General features: G+C 42.0%; 1 long non-coding RNA gene across 1 annotated transcript in view; it reads right to left on the reverse strand.

Annotated features, from left to right (window-relative positions):
• Window positions 1-8350: 8350 nt before the first annotated feature.
• The window catches only part of LOC130273165 (uncharacterized), a 77172-nt gene continuing 66602 nt past the window's right edge, over window positions 8351-18920 (reverse strand). Inside the window, exon 4 of the long non-coding RNA XR_008843896.1 lies at window positions 8351-8709. This is a non-coding gene — a long non-coding RNA (uncharacterized LOC130273165). The remainder of the gene's footprint in view (window positions 8710-18920) is intronic.

Below are 18920 nucleotides of genomic sequence, written 5' to 3' on the forward strand. Positions count from 1 at the left end.
CTATAGGGCTTCCTAAATGGGGCATGGCCCCCAAAAAAACATTTCATCAAAATTTGCTTTCGAAAAGCCAAATGTGACTCCTTCTCTTCTGAGCATTGTAGTGCGTCTGCAGTGCACTTGACATCCACAAATGGGCTATTTCCATACTCCGAAGAGATGGGGTTACAAATTTGGGGGGCATTTTCTCCTATTACCCCCTTGTAAAAATTTTACATTTAAGGGAAAACCAGCATTTTAGTGGAAAAAAACCCCCCATCATTTACACATCCAAATTTAACGAAAAGTCGTAAAAACACTTGTGGGGTGTTAAGGCTCACTGTACCCCTTGTTACGTTCGATGAGGGGTGTAGTTTCCAAAATAGTATGCCATGTGAGTTTATTTTTTTTTTTGCTGTTCTGGCACCATAGGGGCTTCCTAAATGTGACATGCCCCCCAAAAACCATTATAGAAAAACTCACTCTCCAAATCCCATTGTCGCTCCTTCCCTTCTGAGCCCTCTAGTGCACCCACAGAGCACTTAACGTACACTTATGAGGTATTACAATTTTTAGGAAGATTTCTCTCCTTTTACCCCTTCAGTGTAAAAAATTAAGATTTTGAATTTTCTCCTTCACTTTGCTGCTATTCCTGTGAAACACCTAAAGGGTTAAGAAACATTCTGAATGTCATTTGTGAATACTTTGAGGGGTGCAGTTTTTATAATGGGGTCATTTATGGGGTATTTTTAATATATAGGCCCTGTAAATCCACTTGAAAACTGAACTGGTCCCCGAAAAAAATTCCGATTTTGAAAATTTTGTGAAGAATTGGAAAATTGTTTCTGAACTTTGAAGCCTTCTGATGTCTTCCAAAAGTAAAAACATGTCAACTTTATGATGCCAACATAAAGTAGATATATTGTATATTTGAATCAATATATAATTTATTTGGAATGTCTATTTTCCTTATAACCCCATAGCTTCAAAGTAAAAAAAAATGAAAAATTTTCAATGTTTTCATAAAATTTTGGAATTTTTCAAAATGATGCAAGAATTTTTCGAAATGATGCAAGTATCGACAAAAATGTACCACTAACATAAAGTAGAATATGTCACAAAAAAACAATCTCGGAATCAGAATGAAAAGTAAAAGCATCCCAGTGTTACAAATGCTTAAATTAACAGTGGTTAGATGTGCAAAAAATGCTGGGGTCCTTAAAGGGGTTATCCAGGAAAAAACTTTTTTTATATATCAACTGGCTCCAGAAAGTTAAACAGATTTGTAAATTACTTCTATTAAAAAAAATCTTAATCCTTTCAGTACTAACAGAATTACAAATCTGTTTAACTTTCTGGAGCCAGTTGATATATCCAAAAAAGTTTTTTCCTGGATAACCCCTTTAAGGTGAAAATGGTCTGGGTCCTTAACCTCTGTATGTCCTGCGCCTGATCCCGGTATTTAAAATGGGGTCATGCCATGACCCTGTGTCATACCGGGTTGGTCCTGGTGGCTAATGATAGCCGGGACCCTGGGCTAATAGGGTGCAGCACAGATCGTTGTGCCGCACACTATTAACACTTCAGACGCGGCGATCAAAGTTGATTGCCGTGTCTAAAACCAAAATAAAAGCTTACCAGCAGCTCAGTCAGGCTGATCGGGACTATCGCGATGAAATCGCAATGTCCCAATCAGCTAGGATGTGAGCGGAGGCCCCCTTACCTTGCTCCGTCGCGTCCGATTGGCGTTTGATTGCTCCAAGCCTGAGCTACAGGCTTGAGCGATCAACCCCCTATTACGCTGATCCATGCAAAGCTGTGGCTTTACAGGGATCAGGGTAAAAGATCAGTGTGTGCAGTGTTATAGCCCCCTATGGGAGCTATAACACTGCAAAAAAAGTGAAAAAAAATTAATAAAGGTCATTTAACCTCTTCCCTAATAAAAGTTTGAATCACCCCCCTTTTTCCATAAAACAAACTGTTTAAATAAAAATAAACATATGTGGTATTGCCGCGTGCGTAAATGTCCAAACTATAAAAATATATCGTTAAGTAAACCGCATGGTCAATGGCGTACGCGCCCAAAAATTCAAAAATAGTGCATTTTTGGTCACTTTTTATATCATGAAAAAATGAATAAAAAGTGATCAAAAAGTCAATACAAAAATGGTACCGATAAAAACTTCAGAACGGTGCAAAAAATGAGCCCTCATACCGGCCCGTACGCGGAAAAATAAAAAAGTTATAGGGGTCAGAAGAAGAGAATTTTTAACGTATAAATTTTCCTGCATGTAGTTATGATTTTTTTCAGAAGTACAACAAAATCAAATCTATATAAGTAGGGTATTATTTTAACCATATGGACCTACAGAATAAAGATAAGGTGTCATTTTTACCAAAAAATTTACTGTGTAGAAACGGAAGCCCCCAAAATCTACAAAATGACATTTTTTCTTCAATTTTTTTTTCTTAATTTTTTTTTTCCATTTCGCCGTGGATTTTTGGGTAAAATGACTAATGTCACTCCAAAGTAGAATTCGTGGCACAAACAATAAGCCATCATATGGAATTTTATGTGCAAAATTGAAAGTGTTATGATTTTTAGAAGGTGATGAGGAAAAAATGAAAATGCAAAAACGGAAAAACGATAAGTCCGTAAGGGGTTGAGGGGTTAAAAGGCTAAATGACAGGTGCCACTTCTGTTGGTTGTCCAATCTTTACCCCTGCAATGTGATCACAGGATGCCGATCAGTTCTATGGCAGATGTAGAGGTCTCCGCAGGCTGTACAAACAGAGCACTAATCTAACTGATGCAATAGCATAGCATTGATCAGTATAAGCAAACTAAATATTGCTTAAAAAGTCTCCTAGCCTAGAAGGACTCAAAAAGTGTGAAAAAATGAAGTATTATTAACAATATTAACCCCTTAAGGACCCGGGGTTTTTCCGTTTTTACATTTTCATTTAAAATTTTGCACCTAAAAATCCATATGATGGCTTATTTTTTGCGCCACCAATTCTACTTTGTAATGATGTCAGTCATTTTAACCAAAAATTTACGGCAAAATGGAAAAAAAAAATCATTGTGAGACAAAATTGAAAAAAAAAAAAAAACATTTTGTAACTTTTGAGGGCTTCCGTTTCTACATTTTTCGGTAAAAATGACACATTATATTTATTCTGTAGGTCCATACAATTAAAATGATACCCTATTTATACAGGTTTGAGTTTGTTGTACTTCTGGAAAAAATCATAACTACATGCAGGAAAATGTATACATTTAAAATTGTCATATTCTGACCCCTATAACTTTTTTATTTTTCCACATATGGGCAGCATGAGGCCTCATTTTTTTGCACCGTGATCTAAATTTTTTATCGGTACCATTTTTGCATTGATAGGACTTTTTGATCGCTTTTTATTCATTTTTTCATGATCTAAAAAGTTACCAAAATGCACTATTTTGGACTTTGGAATTTTTTTGCGCGTATGCCATTGACCGTGCGGTTTAATTAACTATATATTTTTATAATTCGGACATGTCCGCACGTGGCAATACCACATATGTTTATATTTATTTTTATTTACACAGTTTTTTTTTTTCATGGGAAAAGGGGAGTGATTCAAACTTTTTAGGGGAGGGATTAAATGATCTTTATTCACTTTTTTATTCACTTTTTTTTGCAGTGTTATAGTTCCCATAGGGACCTATAACACTGCACACACTGATATTTTACATTGATCACTGGTTTCTCATAAGAAACCAGTGATCGATGATTCTGCCGCTTGACTGCTCATGCCTGGATCTCAGGCACTGAGCAGTCATTCGGCGATCGGACAGCGAGGAGGCAGGTAGGGACCCTCCGGCTGTCCTGTAAGCTGTTCGGGATGCCGCGATTTTGCCATGGCGATCCCGAACAGCTCCATGAGCTAACAGGTATGGTTTCACTTTCACTTTAGAGGTGGCGTTCAACTTTGAACGCCGCGTCTAAAGGGTTAATAGCATGTGGCCCGTGTTATAGATCGGGAGCGGACTCATGATGTACGCATATGTCATGGGTCCTTAAGAGGTTAAAGGTCCCTCCCCTAATAAAAATTCTAATCACCCCCATTTACTATTGTTCAAATAAGAAACTATAGAAAAAAAAGAAACAGATTTTGTCTGAACTATCAAAATATTTGTCAGGCATGGTGAACAGCATAAATAAATAAAAAATACTAGAATGCCAGAATTGCGGATCTTTGGTTAGATCATTTATCAGATTTTTTTTAAAGAAAAAGCAATCAAAAAGTCCCATCAGTTACAAAAGGGCATAACAAATGACAGATCATGGTGCAAAAAATTATCCCTCTTACAGCCCTGTAAATCCCTCAGACAGAAGTAAATCATACTAACCCATAGTATAAACATAACATGTCAGTTTTAACGTTAAATACACTGCGTACAAAATTTGCTGAATTGTGTTTTCTTTTCCGTTTTAATCCACAAATTATGATTTTTTTTATTTCTCTGTATGTTATGGTAAAATAAAATTTGTTATTACAGAGTACAATTGGTCCTGCAAAAAACTGGTTCTGTGAATGGAAAAGAAGAATTAGGATTCTTAAAAGGTCAGTAGGAAGTAAGAAAAACACAAAAAAGAGAATTGGCCCGCTTGTTAGGGATTAATAGCACATGTGGTTAAAATATGTTTGAATATTACTGATTGAAAGAGTCAAATAGTGAAAAGACCCTAAAAGTAAATGACCACTTGCTTGGTGCTGTAAACCTTGACTCGGTGGTGGGGTATGTCTGTTCTTTATATGAAATCTCATAAGTTAAACTTAGAGAAACAATGGCCCAGATTTATCAAAGAATGTCTACAGTAGAGCTATTTCCCACGTTTATTTGGGTGGTGGGTTTGACTAGCGTGCATCTTATTTATCAAGAAGGTGCAGCAAGATGATGAATTTTGCGCAGCTCTGCTGTGGTGGGAAAAGCTCTATCACATACACTTTTTCTAGACACTTGTGAGGGAGGGACGTAGACACTTTCCTGGGTCCTGAACTTGGCAGGTTAGGTGTTTTTACTTAATTTCACAGAGCTGCCGGGACATTTTTACTTGTGTTTTAGATGCTATAATCACATTTAATTGCTGTTTCTAAGGGGTTAAAGCCGGGCATTACCGTGATCGGTGATGTCTGGCATTAGAGATGGGTCCTGGTGGCAGATAGTCACCAGGACCACCAAGCCATGACCTGCGCTCAGCTCCTGAGCGTGTGTCATAGAAGGGGAGTGGGACGCTGTAGTCCACAAGAGGTTAAAGGGGTTCTCCGGTGCTTAAACATCTTATCCTTTGCATAGGGGATAAGATGCCTGATCGCGGGAGTCCCGCCGCTGGGAACCCCTGGGATCATGCACGCGGCACCCAGTTTGTAATCAATCCCCGGAGCATGTTCGCTCCGGGACAGATTACCGGTGACTACAGGGCGGGCGGCATGTGATGTCACGCCTGCGTGGCGTGTGATGTCACACTCCGCCCCTCAATGAAAGCCTACGGGAGGGGGCCTGATATCTATCATGCCCCCTCCCGTAGGCTTGCATTGAGGGGTGGAGCGTGACGTCACACGTAGGCGTGACATCACACGCTGCCCGCCCTGTAGTCGGCGGTAATCAGTCCCGGAGCGAACACGATCCGGGGACTGATTACAAACGGGGTGCCGCGTGCATGATCCCGGGGGTCCCCAGCGGCGGGACTCCCGCGATCAGGCATTTTATCCCCTATATTTTGGATAGGGGATAAGATGTTTAAGCACCGGAGAACCCCTTTAAAGGTTGAAGTGATTCTCACGCTTACTGGTAGGTGGTGTAGCTTTGCACCTAAAAAAGTACCTTTGCGCACAAAATAGCGACTTTTGACAAAAGTCGCAAATGATAAAGACGTGACCACTCATGGTCAAAAAGAAAAAGTTCTATGGGCAGGAAAAAAGAGTGAAACTGTCCATATCAAAAGATGCATAAAAGTTGCTAAATATGCTGCTTGTGCCTGAACTGCGCCAAAAAAATGCTCTAAAAGCAATGATAAATCTCCCCCAATGTCTCTTTTTTGTTTTCTCTACATACAATAGGTATCAAGAGAAAAGTACTGCATTCTAAAGGAAAAAGATATAAAAGCGGCCTATGTGGCATTAAAGCAGTGGTAGAGAACCTCCAGGCTGCAGGCCATATACGACCCATGATATCAATTGGTCTTTCCAGCCAAGTCTATAGACCAGTGGTTTCCCTCAAGGGGGCCGTAGCATTCTGGTTGGGGAAAATGTTGATAGAAGGTGATAGGACGTGGGTGCCTGAGCAGGTCTTATTTTTCTTCAAGGGTATGTTCACAATGGGGAATTGTGTTCACACTCGAGGAATGCAAGCTGAAAAGTTTCCGTCTGAAATGCAGTATTTTAATTTTGCGTGGAGATCGTGAAATCAAGAATTTGCATGAAAATGTAGTCCTCCCACACCCTTTACCCTTCCACGTGCAAATTCCACACGGAAGGGTAAAGGGTGTGGGAGGGCCAAATTGGGCTGACTATTTCAAGATTTTGCGCGGAATTCCACGAGAAATTATTTCGGGTGGAAATGTTTTTTTTTATCATTGACTTCAATGGAATTCTGCTTGCGTATTCCGCAAGAAGAATGAACATTCTCTTTCTTCTAGCTGAACAGAATTCTGCGGTGAAATTACGCGAGCGGAATTTACTAAGTGTGAATAGTGCAGAGTGAAATACATTGAAGTCATTGGTAAAAACAGATGTTACTTATTTCTTTTATTTAGTTGTCAAGTGATATATCCATTTTTAGGAGGAATACAGATTTCTAGGAAAAGATTCTCTTTAAAGGGGTACTCCGGCGTTTAGACATCTTATCCCCTATCCAAAGGATAGGGGATAAGATGCCTGATTGCGGGGGTCCCACCACTGGGGACCCCCGTGATCTTGCTCGCAGCACCCCAGTTAAAATCAGTCCCCGGAGCATGTTCGCTCCGGGTCTGATTACCGGCGACCATGGGGCCGGTGGCGTGTGACATCACGCCTCTGCCCCCGTGTGACATCATGCTCCGCCCCTCAATGCAAGCCTATGGGAGACAGCTGTCACGCCCCCCTCCTATAGGCTTGCATTGAGGGGTGCTGTGTGCAAGATCACGGGGGTCCCCAGCGGCGGGACCCCAGTGATCAGGCATCTTAGTGTCCAAAAGGTGGGTCCAAACTGCTAAGGACCGCAGACTGGCACCCTCCCCGCTTACCCCCACCTCCCAGCCCCCCCCCCCGTGATGGAGCTATGTGGCACCTTCAGCTCCAGGAAAGGTGCAGTTTGCTTTTACAGTGACCCCCCGACCTACGATGGTCCCTACATACGATAATTTCAGTATACGACCACTATGAGATGCCATCGCATGTTGAAGGCAGCATCAACGTACGATGCTTTTGTATGTCGGGGCCATCGCATAAACGGCTATCCGGCAGTGCAGACTGCTTCGGCTGCCACCGGATAGCCATTTACATTGCCCCGTGTGGTCTGCTGACGATCACTTACCTGTCCTCGGGGCTCCGGCGCGTCCTCTTCGGGATCCCCTGCATCGTCGGCGCTCTCCATCATCGTCATCACGTCGCTGCGCACGCCGTCCCGTCATCCAATAGGAGCGGCGTGCGTATCAACGTGATGGCGGCGAGGGAGAGCGAGGATCCTTGGGAAGCAGAGACGTCCGGAGCTTCGGGGACACCCGGGGACCCGGTGACAGCGATGGACGGCGACATCCAGGGCAACGGTGACAGTCCGGAGCGGCGGGGACAGGTGAGTACAACTTCCTATACCAGTGGTCTTCAACCTGCAGACCTCCAGATGTTGCAAAACTACAACTTCCAGCATGCCCGGACAGCCGTTGGCTGCTACATCTGGTGGTCCGCAGGATGTAGACCACTGTCCTATACTTTACATTGCGATGGTTTCAACAAACGATGGTCCATTTGGAACGGATTACCATCGTATGTTGAGGGACCACTGTATACCCTAACATCTATTCAGTTGTGCCTGAAGCTCTTACAGCTGACAGATTCCCTTTAAACTTTTATTTTGTTTAAAGTTTAGGAACCATCTAATGTAAAAAATAAAATCAATAATAGTGGTTTTGTGGACGGAGGCAAATATATGTTTTCTCTGCCCCGTATGTGCAGCATAAGAACATTGCTTTGCGTCTTGCACACATTTGTGAAGCAGGGTCATCAATCTGCCCTGCAGGTGCCTTGTACAGATGTATTATTTAGTTTTCCTGCGTGGAACAAGCCTCAGTGAATAATGAAGAACATTACTTCTCATTGTTTTACAAAGAATTTTACTTAGGAAGGAATTATTTGTATGCCCATCGGAAACGTCTCTGTTGCTTGTCGATTTTGCATTTTCTTTCTAGAATCACTTTTGCCCCAAGTGTTTCCTCCGGACCGGCATCTTAATTGTTGTTATTTGGCAGCATGAAATATTGATGACATTGTTCAAAAAGATTGACAGCTGCATGAATTGTTATTAACCAGCCTGTTGGTTGTAGCTTAAAGTTCAATAAATTCCAAGATAAAGCGTAAGCCCTGGGGAATCTGTGTCTTTTCTGAGCAACTAGAATTAACTATTCAATGACTTTATAAGCCATTGAAGTTTTCTCTTTAAAAGTTGGATGACTGATCTGGAACAAACATATTTATCTTCCGATTCTTTTCCTTGTAATAAAAATATGTGAAAACAAAATAATTTAATGTAAGAAAACACGATACATCAGATTTAAAGGGAACTACATTTTCTAAAGGAAACTTTCTCCAACAAATATAGAATTGCTAAAGTAGAAATGATCTGATCTTTAGTTAAAGGGGTACTCCACTGAAAAGCATTATTATTTTTTTTTAATCAACTGGTGCCAGAAATTTAAACAGAGTTTTTAATTACTTCTATTTAACAAACGTAATCCTTCCAGTACTTATTAGCTGCTAAAGCTGCACAGGAAGTTCTTTTCTTTTTTAATTTCCTTTCTGTTTGACCACAGTGCTCTCTGCTGACACCTCTGTCCATTTTAGGAACTGTCTAAAGTAGGGGAAAATCCCCATAGCAAACCTCTCTTGCTCTGGATAGTTACTAAAATGGTCAGATGTGTCAGCAGAGAGCACTGTGGTCAGACAGAAAGGAAATTCAAAAAGAAAAGAACTTCCTGTGCAGTATTTAGCAGCTGATAAGTACTGGAAGGATTAATATTCTTAAATAGAAGTCATTTGAAAATCTGTTTAACTTTCTGGCACCAGTTGATTTAAAATAAAAATGTTTTCCAGTGGAGTACCCCTTTAAGACACTGGTGTGATCTGTTATATCATACTCATATACATACAGATGTTGTCATTGTCAACATGAGTACAGTGGCACAAAATTCACCTCTTGGCTGTGTATGGGTGCAATCCAATCACGTGTATATGAGCAGTGATGCATATACTGTGTGCATCGCTGTTCACTGAAATACATTCTACATATGATAGTTTGCATCTAAATAAGGGTGGTTTCACACCACGTTTTGTACTTACGGTTCCCGTATACGGCTGGGAGGAGGGGGGCGGGGCTTAAGCTCGGCGCTCGCACTCAGCCGTATAGGGGAACCATATTTAATGCATGTCTATGAGCCGACTGGAGTGAACCGCAGCCTCCGGACGTATGCAGTTTCCCGACCGCAGGCAAAAACATGGTCGACCGCGTTTTTGCCTACGGTCGGGAAACCGCATACAACCAGAAACGCAGCTGGCCGGAGGCTGCGGTTCACTCCGGTCGGCTCATAGACATGCATTAAATACGGTTCCCCTATACGGCTGAGTGTGGGCGCCGCGATTAACCCACGCCCCCCTCCTCCCAGCCGTATACGGGATCCGTAAGTACAAAACGTGGTGTGAAACCACCCTAATAAATACTCTCACATTGACAATTGCTTCTGCAGTGTCAATGTCTGTAAACGTTGAGTGGTGGCTGGTAATAATAAAAGGTGGAAATAAGAGGAGGAGGGAATAAATGTTGCAGTGCTTTTTCTAATAAACTTGTGCCCTCCTTCACATTTTTTCCTAGGCGGTTGCCTATCCTGCCTACCTCTTGTCCCGGCCCTGACAAGATTCATAGCGCCTTTATTTAATTTATTTTCTGTACTTTGTATGGTGCAAATCATATAGCATGCCACTCGAGTAGTAAGCAGCCAAACATGGCATTCATGTAAATCTGTATATTCGTTGACTGGATAAGGGAAATAAAATTGGTCTAGAAAGCATAAAAAGCTGTTCTGGTATTGCCTGGGTTAATGCTACCCTTGTTGGTGCCATCATGACTCATTGGAAATTCCTGCTCAGCCAACAACTGGCTGCAGCATTCTAGTGGCATGTAGTGGGCCTCTGTTTTTCTGACCTGATGAGCGATATAGTTCTGGCTGCAGACAGCCACCATTAGGAAGCGCTACTTCAGCAACTAATATTGAATTTAATAGGAGATGGATTCATGTGTATGCAATGTAGCTCTCCCTAGTTGCGGGAAGCTGCTTTGGAGGTGTCACAGTAATCAGGGGTAGATCAATGCTAGCCCACTTGCCCCATAGGCCTCATTGTAGTCTAATGCCCTATCTCTATAGTAGATATGCCATTCCAGATACCCATAGACCTTCACTGGTAAAGTGAAAAAAAAAGGGAAAAAATAAGTACTTTTACCAACATATAGACTTTTCACATTTGCATACTTTTTTTGTGGGATGGATTACTATAGCATACAATTTTTGTATAGTGCATCTTGAAAAACTTTTTCACAATGTATGCTTTTTTTCTCATTTGAGGTGCGTTCCCACAGGGCGTATACGCAGTATATTTGACGCTGCGCAAAATTTACGGCAGTATCGGGAAATACACTGCGTATTCCTCGCTCACTATACACACAGGGCTTTCCGGTGGCAGCCCAATGTGTATAGTGAGTTTTGGAGCCGGAGCCGCTCATAACACGCCAGCACACGGCCCCTCCTCCAAAACTCAATATACACATAGGGCTGCCGCCGGAAAGCCCTGTGTGTATAGTGAGCAAGGAATACGCTGCTGCCATAAATTTTGTGCAGTGTCAAATACGCTGCGTATACGCCCTGTGGGAATGCAACCTAAAGGGGTACTCCGCCCCTAGTCTGATCAGGGGGGACCTTCACGATCCAGGCTGGCATCGTGGCACTCTGAACACGAAAACTGGGGCTTTCATGTTCGTGACATCACCCTATGCCCCCTCTGTTCATGTCTATAGGAGGGGGTGTGATGGCTGTGTACTAGTCCAATAGTCAGACATCTTTAGATCTCTAGGGATTGAGCACTCCTTTAAAGTCAATGGCAAAGGCATAGTTGCAGCAAGGAGAAAATGACTTTTAAAGAGGCGCCCAGATATCCATGGAAAGATCAGAACAAGGTCATGAAAGTGGAAAAAAGCTTCAAGTTTATTGCAATAGCAATGAAGCTTTTCAGGGTGTCTAAACCCCTTCTTCAGATTAAGCAGATTCATAAAATAAGATAAACATCTTGGCTTTAAATATGCACACTGATAAAAAGATGGTAGCCAGATCAAAGGTCAAAGTGACACTTTCTAATAAAACAATGTAAATACGGTACTCAAAGAAGATCAGATTTCACATTGGTAAACAGTAACCTAGCTATAATATAACTATAGACATTAGAAATAATCATTGTACTATATATAAAATAATATATTGGAAAAAACATGTTTGAGTTCGTCCGGTTGAGGACCAGGATGAGGCTTGATCCACATCTTGAAGTTGCCGTGCGCTCCATGGCTAGTAATCAAAAGACAACGTGCCACAGCTTATGAAATTGACAGAGCTGGGCGGTGTGTTGGTTGAGAGGGACGCGTCACTAAGGAGCGCATCTCTCCAACAGAGGTAATACAGAGAGAGCGGACTGTCGTCGCGGCTCTGTAGTGAACAGTAATACGCCGCCTCTCTGATATAAACATACTGGTTGCTCAGGAGGCGTCGCTAAGGAGCATGTCTCAGCAAAGACTGTATAGCGGATCGCACTGGCCGCCTGTCCGGAGGGAATATTAGGTGGTGAAAGGGTTGATGTTTTGTTGATAGGAATGCTCTAGTACAAATTGAAACATAAGATTAAAGGGGTATCCCAGGCCAAAACTTTTTTTATATATATCAACTGGCTCCGGAAAGTTAAACAGATTTGTAAATTACTTCTATTAAAAAATCTTAATCCTTCCAATAGTTATTAGCTTCTGAAGTTGAGTTGTTATTTTCTGTCTAACTGCTCTCTGATGACTCTCGTCCCGGGAGCTGTGCAGTTCCTATGGGGATATTTTCCCACCATGCACAGCTCCCGGGACGTGACATCATCATTGAGCTGTTAGACAGAAAACTTCAGAAGCTAATAACTATTGGAAGGATTGAGATTTTTTAATAGAAGTAATTTACAAATCTGTTTAACTTTCCGGAGAGTGGACAATTGAAGTGCAAGTAATACATGGAACATACATTTTTCCAATGTGAATGGGAGAATAAAGTCCAACTAAGTACATAGACAATTAGAGAATGGTACTGATAGACGCAACTGAAGGAATGGATAGAGTGTGAATAAAGCAAACAGCTCCTGCATATTATACCGACATTCTTCAATAGTGGTGCACAACTCAGCATAATGTGTACTGCACCATAAGCTCATTCAGATGAATGCCATCATTTACCAAGTATCCATATTTAGTGCGGTGGATGGATTTAAATGCGCACAAATATCACTAACACATACATGCAAGTGTAAGCTATGTGAAAACGTACCTAAGTGAGTGCGAGGAAAGTCAAAATAGTGACCGCATATCCAAACATAATAAACATAGGATCTGGATATCTAAAGAAAATATACTGCATATGTGGAGGAGGTGCGTATATGACGGTCAGCAATGTAACTTGGTTTACGGAGAAATGTCTCTATACACTGAGGACTAATATCTAACATAATATCAACAATACATATAGGCAAGTGGCAGCTGTGTGAACAAGCATTGATACAGAGTGCAGAAAAATCACTACAAAGACTGTGTCTGAACAAATAAACACATGAACTGTTCTTGCAAGCACTTGGATCTTAAAGAAATCGTGTATAGACGACACATATGAAAAAAGCGCATGCACAGCGGCCAATAATGTGACTTGGCTCATATATTTAGGACTGATCAACAGATTCTAAAGAAAAGGGGAAGGAAAATCCTTGGAACAAGTATACATGTTACTGATGAAGAATGTTGAAATTATTCTAGTACACTGGTGGCGGTCAAGAATAAAAAATTGTTTTATAATATTTTGTTCTTATATTGAAAAAATGTTAAGAAGACGTAATAAAAGTGAAATTTTAAAGGTTCCCTTAATTCTGCTTTTTCTGCTAAATACTGGGAGACCTAACCTATATAGTGGTTAAAACCACATCATCTATCTATCTATATATATATATATATATATATATATATATATATATATATATATATATATCTATATACAGTATACACATATAAATATATACACATATAAATATATACACATATATAAATATATATACATAGATGGGAGAGAACAATCCATACGCATATATATAAAAATATATAACATATAGATACTAAATATATTAGACATAAATATGCAAAAACAGGAGGGTATAAGAGAAGTGTAAAAATGTCTGTAAAACACCTTATGGAGTTAATCTAATATAATCCTCCAACATCCCTCCCCCCCTGCTCTCTGATACACCCTGATATTGATCCCACACCCAGCGCTCACACCACATGGTATTTCCAATCATACCGTAGTACATCAAGTACAGGTTCATTCCATTCTTCAAACAGTTCCGGAAGAATTATTGGCCCAAACTGAAGACCAATCACACACCACCAACCCTACTCTTCCTTCCGGTCGATTCCATTCCATTGCGGAACTATCCTATGGGCATGCACGGGATTCCCCTTCCATTATACCTCTGCATGAGGTTATATGCGCATGTAATATATATCAAGGTGAGCGGCCATTTTATTGACTCCACGTCTGTCCCATTTTATGTGGGGCATATCTTTGTTTAATTAGGGTAACGCACGGGGTGCCTTTCCTGGGCCTTTTCTTTTTCTACTTCTATACAGATTGGGAAAGGCTGGGAACATAAAGACTAACATATCTATTTTCTCAGCGTATATTTATAAAGAATGTTTCACATACACGTAAAAAACGTAGATATGTACAAAGTTGCATGTTTGTCTACTTTTTTAGGCATATGTTTAAGGTGAAATGCACATTAAACTATGGTGTGTAAGGCACCTAAAGAGTGGAGTTCCTTCAATAACACTGCACCATGCCATGTGAGCTTTATATATTGGATTTGATGTTCAGCTATAGGGCAATTCATTCTCCTAATGTTATGATATCCCTCGATATGTATAAACCTTTCATAATCAGCAGTTTTAATGTTTTAAAGATGTAGAAACCTTAAAGGGGTACTCCGCTACTCAGCGTTTGGAACAAATTGTCACACCGCCCCTCAATGCAAGTCTATGGGAGGGGGCCCCCCTCCTATAGCCTTGCATTGAGGGGGGCGGTGCGTGACATCACGGGGGGCAGGGCTATGACGTCACAAGCTCCCGGCACTGGCTCCAGCGTTTGGAAGAGTTTGTTCCAAACGCTGAGCAGCAGAGTACCCCTTTAAGACTAAGATAACATTGCGAGACAGAAATATTTTCATAATTTGACTGACACTGGAGTGCAGAGCCTGTAGCTATAAGTTCTTATCATCCGTGGTGTCCTCAGAACAAACATATGGCTAATGCTATCTGTATTCTAATTCCATTTCATCAAAACAGATGTTCTCCAGCATCGACCACATAAATTCATATATGGTATCAATATTAAACAGATTTATCTGTACCATGGAATAGCAGAAAAGGATTGTAGGGACAATACATACAAATCTCATTGATCCTGAAAATAATTTACAGCCCTTCCAACATGAGAAGTTGTATTATTACATTTTGAGCCACAGAAACCAATGCTTATATGGTTTATTTATTATATTTGTCTTTGAACCTATTTATTACTTTATCATAATACAGAAATATACTAATAAAGGGAAATTCATCCATGTTACAGTTCACAATCTTTTCTTATTGCCAACAAATTCTAAAGCCAACAAATTTAGAACATTAATGAATGAAAAAATATTAAAATATCCTCCCAAATTTCTTTTGTTATCCCATGACGATCACCCACCGTTTTCTAATGATGAGCCATGGTGGTCCCCAGTCTATAGTAACCAGCTTTTAGTGCCCCTCGCTCTTTCCTGCTCTAAGGGTGGTTTCACACCACGTTTTGGCTGGGAGGAGGGGGGGGGCTTAATAGTGGCGCCCGCACCCGTATTTAATGCATGTCTATGAGCTGACCGGAGTGAACCGCAGCCTTCAGTCGGCTGCGTTTTCGGCCGTATGCGGTTTTCCGACCACAGGAAAAAAACGCGGTCGACCACGCTTTTGCCTACGGTCGGGAAACCGCATACGGCCGAAAACGCAGCCGGCCAGAGGCTGCGGTTCACTCCGGTTGGCTCATAGACATGCATTAAATACGGTTCCCCTATACGGCTGAGTGTGGGCGCCGCAATTAAGCCCCGCCCCCCCTCCTCCCAGCCGTATACAGGAGCCGTAAGTACAAAACATGGTGTGAAACCACCCTTACAATGAGTTGTTGCTGAAAAGGACCCCGCGATCTTGGCTGCGGCACCCCAGCACCTGGTCATCATGACCACCTTTGGATAGGGGATAAGATGTCTAGGGGTGGAGTACCCCTTTAAACTGTTGTCCTATCCAAAAGAGGACTTAAATGGGTACTGTCAGATACAAAAAATTTTTTAATGCTTTACAAAAAGGAAATAACATTTTCCCATGAAGTATATTAGAAAAGTTAATGTTTTCCCAAAATGTACAACATATAAAAAGTTTTTGAATCTGACAGTGTCCATTTAAAGTGTTCCTGTCATTTCAAGAAAAAAAAACATAATAAAAGTCACAAAGACATGTCAAAAGTTTTGATCAGTTGGGTTCTGACTGCACAGCACCTAACTGACAGCTTCTATTGTAAGTCTATGTAGCCCATCTACTGCAGCGAGCCAGAGAGAGAGGCACTCAGGTGCGCTCTTTTCCCAGCTTATTTTAGCAATAGGTGGGGGTTTGAATACCCAGACCCATCAAAACTTTTCACATTTATCTGTGACATGTCGAAAGTGTTTTTTTTTTTCAAATCACAGAGACTCTTTATATCCTGTCTCATAGCACTCCTCTGTGCTCTCTCCTGTCTCATAGCACTCCTCTGTGCTCTCTCCTGTCTGATAGGACTCCTCTGTGCCCTCTCATATCTGATACGCCTCATCTGTGCTTTCTCCTGTCTGATAGCGCTCATCTGTGCTCTCTCCTGTCTAATAGGACTCCTCTGTGCTCTCTCCTGTCTGATAGGACTCATCTGTGCTTTCTCCTGTCTGATAGTGCTCTTCTCTGCTCGCTCCTGTCTGATAGCACTCCTCTGTGCCCTCTCCTGTATGATAGGAATCCTCTGTGCTCTCTCCTGTCTGATGGCACTCCTTTGTGTTCTATACTGTCTCATAGTACTCCTCTGTGTTCTCTACTGTCTCATAGTACTCCTCTGTGCTCTTACCTGTCTGATAACACTCCTCTGTGCTCTTTCCTGTCTGATAGTACTCCTCTGTGCTCTTTCTCATCTTATAGTACTCATTTGTGCTCTCTCCTGTCTGATAGGACTTGTCTGTGCTCTCTCCTGTCTAATAAGACTCCTCTGTGCTCTCTCCTGTCTGATAGGACTCCACTGTGCTTTCTCATGTCTGATAGGACCCCTCTGTGCTCTCTCCTGTCTGATAGCACTCCTCTGTGCTTCTCCTGTCTGATAGTACTCGTCTGTGCTCTCTCCTGTCTGATGGTACTCTTCTCTGCTCTTTCCTGTCGGATAGCTCTCCTCTGTGCTCTCTCCTGTCTCATAGTACACCTCTGTGCTTTCTCCTGTCTGATAGTATTCCTCTGTGCTCTCTCCTGTCTGATAGTACTCCCTTGTGCTCTCTCCTGTATGATAGGACTCCTCTGTGCTCTCTCATGTCTGATAGCAGTCCTCTATGCTCTCTATTGTCTGATAGCTCTCCTGTGTACTCTCTCCTGTCTGATAGCACTGCTCTGTGCTCTCTCCTGTCTGATATTACTCTTCTCTGCTCACTCTTGTCTGATAGGACTCATCTGTGCTCTCTCCCATCCCATAGTAGTCCTCTGTGCTTTATCCTGTCTGATAGTACTCTTCTCTGCTCTCTCCTGTCTTATAGCACTCCTCTGTGCTCTCTAATTTCTGATAGGACTCCTCTGTGCTCTCTCCTGTCTGATAGTACTCCTCTGTGCTCTCTCCTGTCTGATAGTACTCCTCTGTGCTCTCTCCTGTCTGATAGGACTCATCTGCTCTCTCCTGTCTGATAGTACTCCTCTGTGCTCTCCCCTGTCTGATAGTACTTATTTGTGCTCTCTACTCTCAGATAGTACTCCTCTGTGCTCTCTCCTGTCTGATAGGACTTCTCTGTGCTCTCCTGTCTAATAGAACTCCTCTGTGATCTCATCTGTCTGATAGTACTCCTCTGTACTCTCTTCTGTCTGATAGGACTCCTCCATGTTCTCTCCTGTCTTATAGTACTCCTCTCTGCTCTCTCCTGTCTGATAGGACTCCTCTGTGTTTTCTCCTGTCTGATAGTACTCCTCTGTGCTCTCTATTGTCTGATAGTACTTCTCTCTGTTCTCTCCTGTCTGATAGTACTCCTCTGTGCTCTCTCCTGTCTGATAGTACTCCTCTATGCTCTCTCCTGTCTTATAGTACTCCTCTGTGCTCTCTTCTTTCTGATAGTACTCTTCTCTGCTCTCTCCTGTCTTATAGCACTCCTCTGTGCTCTCTCCTGTCTGATAGGACTCCTTTGCTCTCTCCTGTCTGGTAGTACTTATCTGTGCTCTCTCCTGTCAGAGAGTACTCCTCTGTACTCTCTTCCATCTAATAACACTTCTCTCTGCTCTCTCCTGTCTGATAGTACTCCTCTGTGCGCTCTCCTGTCTGATAGGACTCCTCTGTGCTCTCCTGTCTAATAGAACTCCTCTGTGATCTCATCTGTCTGATAGTACCCCTCTGTACTCTCTTCTGTCTGATAGGACTCCACCGTGTTCTCTACGGTCTGATAGTACTCCTCTGTGCTCTCTCCTGTCTTATAGTACTCCTCTCTGCTCTCTCCTGTCTGATAGGACTCCTCTGTGCTTTCTCCTGTCTGATAGTACTCTTCTGTGCTCTCTCCTGTCTGATAGTACTCTTTTGTGCTCTTTCCTGTCTGATAGTACTACTCTGTGCTCTCTCCTGTCTTATAGTACTCCTCTGTGCTCTCTCCTGTCTGATAGTACTCTTCTCCGCTCTCTTCTGTCTTATAGCACTCATCTGTGCTCTCTCCTGTCTGATAGTACTCCTCTGTGCTCTCTCCTGTCTGATAGTACTCTTCTCTGCTCTCTCCTGTCTGATAGGACTCATCTGTGCTTTCTTCTGTCTGATAGTACTCCTCTGTGCTCTCTCTTCTGTCTGATAGTACTCCTCTGTGCTCTCTCCTGTCTTATAGTACTCCTCTGTGCTCTCTCCTGTCTGATAGTACTCTTTTCTGCTCTCTCCTGTCTTATAGCACTCCTCTGTGCTCTCTCATGTCTGATAGGACTCCTCTGTGCTCTCTCCTGTCTGATAGTACTCCTCTGTAATCTCTCCTGTCCGATAGTACTTATCTGTGCTCTCTTTTGTCAGATAGTACTCCTCTGTACTCTCTTCCGTCTAATAACA

The sequence above is a fragment of the Hyla sarda genome, chromosome 5 (genome assembly GCF_029499605.1).
Source record: "Hyla sarda isolate aHylSar1 chromosome 5, aHylSar1.hap1, whole genome shotgun sequence".
Taxonomy (NCBI): Eukaryota; Metazoa; Chordata; class Amphibia; order Anura; family Hylidae; genus Hyla; species Hyla sarda.